Genomic DNA, 6,264 nt, shown 5'->3' with positions numbered 1-6,264 from the left:
CCACTGGTTCACTACAGAAGTGGAGGAAACCATAGAAGCGGTCCTTTTAAGAGCTGGACTAAGGGAGGAGGAAAGAACAAGCATAGCTAGATTCCTTGGTGGGCTTAATATAGAAGTAAGGGACAAGGTTGAACTCCTTCCATATAGGGACCTATATGAGCTAGTCCAACTTTTTATAAGAGTGGAGCAATAGCTTAAAAGAAAGTCTTCTTCAAAATATTATGGCTTTCACTCTTATCCAAGTAAGGACCAAGCCCAAGGAATTTTGGGGGCTGCACCTTCAAAACCCAAGGAAGATAAGGGTAAGACCATAGAGAAATCCACCCCTAAGACTAGTTCCCGAGCAAGGACTAGCAAGATTAAATGCTTCAAATGTCTTGGTAGAGGTCACATTGCCTCTCAATGCCCCATAAAGAAAACCATAATTATGAGGGGTCAAGACATTTATAGTAGTCAAGAGGAGACTACTTCATTTCGTTCCTCTAGTGGAAGTGAAGATGAAGTAAGGGATGAAGAGTCTAGTGAGTAAGTCTACCCCTATGAAGAAGGTGACCTCCTAATGGTTAGAAGGCTCCCTGGAGGCCTCCTTGGAGGCCAATCTTGTGATCTATCCCAATCCCAAAGAGAGAACATCTTTCATACAAGATGCAAAATTTTAGATAAAAATTGTTCTCTCATTGTGGATAATGGATCTTGTTGCAATTGTTGTAGCACAAGATTAGTTTCCAAGTTGAACCTCACTACCATTCCCCACCCAAAACCTTATAAACTTCAATGGCTCAATGAGCAAGGGGAAATGATAGTTAACCAACAAGTGAAGGTACCTTTCTCCATTGGGACATATAAGGATGAAGTTAACTATGATATAGTTCCCATGGAGGCAGGGCATATTCTCTTAGGAAGGCCACGGCGATTTGATAGAAAGATCATTTACAATGGCATAACTAATGAGATTACCCTCACCCATCTTGGCACTAAATTTATGTTGCATCCTCAAACACCTTCGCATGTAGCTAAGGATCAAGTACAAATAAAACTCAAATAGGATGAGAAAAAGAATAGAAAAAAAAAGAAGAAGAACAATCTTTAATGGTTAAGGAGGAGTGTAAGGAGGTAAGTGTCTCCTCCAAGATGTTAGCTTAGAAGGAAAGTCATTTTGCAATAAAGACAAACATTAAAAAAACTTTCCTTCTTAGATAACCTCCACATCTTCTCCTTTGTAAAAGGACACTTGGTAGCACTGTCATACCTCTTAAGCTTGAGGTTATTCCTCAAGTAAAGGAGTTGTTGGATGAGGGTTTAGTTCGTAAGAGCTTAAATCCTTGTGCTTTGTTGGTGCCCAAAATAAGTATTATGAGACACCAAATCCCTAAGATAGATGGTATGATGAATGTGTTGAGTGATGCAACCCTCTTTTGTAAAATCATCCATGCATCCAACATCTTCATAATTTGTATACATAGGGACTCATTAGGTAGGTTTGTTCTTATTTTTGGGCTAGGTGCCCATATGGGACGCCTTAGGTTTGTCGTACTTTTTGGTAGGAGTAATCAACATGAAAATACAGAAAAAGGTATGTTTTATTGCATTGCTTTCCTTAATTTTTTAAATAGTGATCAAGGGGTTCTCACGGATCCTAAGAAAAAAAAGGTCATTCATAAGTGGCCCACTTCACCAAGTATAAGGGAAATTTGGGGCTTCCATGATTTAACAAACTTTTACAAAAGGTTTGTCCTATATTTTTCTATACTTGTAGCACTACTCATTGTGTTGGTGAGGAACCATGTTCCCTCATGGGAAGATGCCCAAGAAAGGGGTTTTCAGACCTTACCCTACTCTAACATACCCAACACCACTAATATATATGTTTTTATTCTTTTTACAGGTATTGAGGGAAGAAGCCTAGAGTTTCAAGAATCTCTTTATTTGAGGTCAAATCCTTTTCAAGCCGGAGGGGATGATGCAATCCTACCCCCCAAGGGCCTTGGATAGAAGACTCCAAGAAGATTGGGCTAGAGATGCAGGAGAAGTCATAGGGTTCTCATGAGCGGTAGATTTTGGGTCCATGGACTAAGTATAAGCCCACTTATCTTTGTACATATTAGATTAGGGTTTCATTATTTTTGGACCTTTTATTTAGGGCTCCATAGTGTAGGGAGGATATCCTAGTAATGTAGGATTTTTCAGCCCTTGTATTTTAGGGTACCTAGACTAGTTTTTGTATTAGGGGTATTTTTGTAATTTCACATGCATTAAGTGCACTATTTGATTTGTGTGTTGGGAGAGAAATTTAATTGAATTGGGAGAAGCCCAATCCAATTAAATTTTGGTTCAGCCAGGGGGGAGGTGAGCATTTGCTTGCTACACCCCATTGCCACATCATATAGTCACACTATGTACATGTCCTTTATGCTTTACAAGCTTCATGAAACATAAGTACAGTTAGTGAAGAATCTTGGACTTGATCTTGGATTAGTGGGTTGAACCATAGTTGAAATTCACTAATCATAATTAGTGAAATTTTGGCTCCACAAATTCAAATTCAAATTCAAGTGAAATTTGAATAGAAATTCAAATTTCCCTCCAATTTTGTGTGACACTTAGGCTATAAATAGAGACCTTGTGTGTGCATTTTTTCAACTTTGATCATTTGAAAAATTATAATTCAAAGTTCAGACCTCATTTGAGGCATAAATTTCGTGCCCCCCTCTCTCCCTCTCCCTCCACTCATCTTCTCCTACCTTCAAGCTCTTATCCATGGCTTCCTATGGTGGTGAGTTTGTTCTTGACTCATCTTCTCCTTGAAGTGGCGTCTCCAATCACCTTTCCTCCTTCTCCATTCCGCTTACATTGATCTTCAAGAAGCAAAGGACTCCATTGATGAAGAAAATCCAAGGCCTACAAGCTCTACACGGAGCTACATCAACACTGGTAATGCCTTACCAGACTTCCAGCGACAGACACGTGGTTTCCTCTCATGATAATCTTCAACATCAATAGCCTCAACAACAAAAGGAAAATGCTCATAAATCCAACACTACACATATTTTGAAAACAAAAAATAAAATCAACACAATAGTCAACATCAAAGATCAACAAAAAAAAAATCAATTATAATTACCTGTAATAGTGTGATATATCCTGCAAGTTGTCTGACACTGCTTTTAGACGCATCATTCAAATTGTCGTACATATGGACAAGGGTAGTAGTTCCCCATGCGTAACTTCCACTTTGGGTGAGGTCGCGAAACACATTCAAGAACACCACATGCACGTGTGTTACAATCTTGTTAGCAAAAAGAGTACAACCTACCAAATGCAATAGATAAGCTTGAGCTGCTATAGTCCAGTGTACGACATCACATTTGCTATGATAAATGTCTCGTAGCAATGATAGTCGAACATATGCTCCATGACATTGCACTGCCTTAGCTCATGCTTCATCAACACTTACCTCAAGTAATTCGACTAACAATAACACCGCTTCATCAATATGAAGAGTCTTGAAGCTATAGAAGACACTTGTGATGGGCAGATGAAGCAAAGATGCCACATCATCGAGGGTGATAGTCACCTCTCCTACAGGAAATGGAAACTATTTGTTTCCTTATGTCATCTCTCTACAAAAGTCGATATAAGTCCCTGATCGCCAGTGTCCAAGGAACATGCGATCAGAAGACTTAATCATGTGGCAACAACTAATCCTTCAATCTCTGCAGCAGGCCTGCCAAATTTCTGAACCTTCCTTCCATGGGAAGGTAGCTTCAACTCAGGACATTCCTAAAAAAAAAATTAATCATTTTAACAATAATAACAAATACTTATTAAAATATAATTTAATTAAAAATGTAGATACCTCTTCATTCCAAATAATGACTACAACATGATCAACATAGCCAGTAAACATTGATGTGTCATGTGGCCCACCAGGAAAACCTCGGCATCAACAACTTCATCATCAACAGCTGCTTCTTCAGGCTGTTCGTGGACCTCATCAGCTACGTGATCCATGTGCTAAACATTCTCAGCAAAAGGGACAACTTCTCATTGCCTACGTGCAAATGTTGTGAGCCTTCGCCGCTGGGGAACTTCATTTGAATCAAGATTTACTTCTCTCCCTAAGGCTCTTCTTATAACTCTACCTAAAAACACAACCCAAACCTTTAGTTCTAACCATAATTTTCACATTTAAACAATCATAACAATTTATGTCAAAATTCAAACAATACCTCAATCAATTACTATTTAATAATTTACAAATAAAAAAACTATTTTTATATATATTTTTAAAATATATTTTTAATTAATTTTATATAATCAAATTAACTTCTTTATTAAAAAGCAACTTCAAAAAAATTATTTAATTAATTAAATAAAATAACAAAAAATCTGTCTCCTTGCCTATTTTTTTACAAAAAAACTAATATATAACAAATATATTAATATATTTATAATTATAAAAACAATACCTATTTAAAAACAAAAATCAAAATAATAAATTTATAATTAAAAAACAATAAATATTTAAAAAAATAAATCAAAATAATATATTTATAAACAAAAAACATTAAATATTTAAAACAAAAATCAAAGTTATATATTTATAATTAAAAAAATCAACTATTTAAAAACAAAAATCATAATAATATACTTATAATTAAAAAAATAAAAACATTATCTATTTAAAAAGAAACTTAAAAAAACTATAATTAATTAATTAATTAATTAAATATAATAACAAAAAATATGTCTCCTTGCCTATTGTTTTACAAAAAAAAAACTAATATATAAGAAATAAATTAATATATTTATAATTTAAAAAAAACAATAACCATTTAAAAACAAAAATCAAAATAATCTATTTATAATTATAAAAACACATACAGATTGGGTAATCCCTGAGTTATATGGATTAACCAATCTGTATAACTCATACGAATTGCCCAATCTATATGACTTATACGAATCTCACAATCCAAAACAACTCACCCACCCATCACTTAAAAACCAAATCAACGACAGGAAGCACTTACAGTAGTAGTGATAATGCGATGATTGTGACAACGAGTGATTCAATGACAACAATGGACTCAAACGGCAGCACGACAAGAAGAAGAAAACAAATACGAACGCGAGGGAGAAGGTAAGGTTTTTTAAAATATAAGTAAATGACATTTTTGCCACTTCACATATTATACTGGATATGCAAACATTTTTGCTAGGTGCACCTAGTAACACCCTTAGTTTTGTAGCCTTCCCCGCTTTCCCTGTGTGTCCAAAACATGGATGCCTTTCTTACTCAACTTAAGTTGAAGAAATGAAAAGTTAGATATTGGGTACAGATTAGGAGACCAAATAACGTTTAATGAGAATGCCTCAATTAACAGAGAAGCCGTTGTAGCATCTATGGAGTACTATTCTCTTGGCTAATTATGCAAAAAGTAGTTTTTGTTAAGGTTTTCTATTTTTCTTTGATCTTCGACATCAAATGTACAATAAAACAATTGGTCGAAAGTATCATTGGTGAAAAAAAAATGACACAATAACACAACTTCATTCTATTATTTTTTTTTCTCGTGTCTCATTTATCTTTGGAAAAAAAGAAGACACCTCAATGTTAATTGATATTTAGATTAAAAAAATAGAAATAAGAGTGTAAATATGATATGACAAGGAAAAGGTGAAATAAAAGCTGTCAAATAAGTGTTGGCTAAATAATTTTTGTCCTTATAAAATAGGAAATTTTTTATTTTATTATTTTAAAGATTTTTTTTTTACTTTAGTCCTTTAATTTATTTTTCTTGTTTTAGTCTTTAGGGGAGATCCTCGGATGAGAGAAGGTCTAACCACGAAAAATAAAATCCATCAAACAATTATATATTATTAATTTTTATACAAAATATTTATAATTTGATATTCCAATATATTAAATTAAATTTAATAATCTATCAAAGCACATAATGTTTTATCATAAAAAAAACACATAACGTCTTCTATGTCACAAAAATAATCAATAATTACCAATTTTTTAACATTTTTTTTCAATGTATACTAACAAATAGTCAACAAAAAATTTATCTTTCATCTTATTATAAAGTGTAATCTTGTTACGAAAATATTAAATATGAATTATGAAAAATTAAAGATACATTTTAGACATGATAATGGGGCGGGGCGGGTACGGGTATTGTCTCCCAAATCGCTTACCCTGACTTTTCCACATATTCCAATATCCGTACATGATACCCGACGAGTTTAAGTTTA

The sequence above is a fragment of the Glycine max genome, chromosome 4, assembly GCF_000004515.6.
Source record: "Glycine max cultivar Williams 82 chromosome 4, Glycine_max_v4.0, whole genome shotgun sequence".
In the NCBI taxonomy this organism is placed as follows: Eukaryota; Viridiplantae; Streptophyta; class Magnoliopsida; order Fabales; family Fabaceae; genus Glycine; species Glycine max.
Note: the sequence above shows the minus strand (reverse complement) of the source record.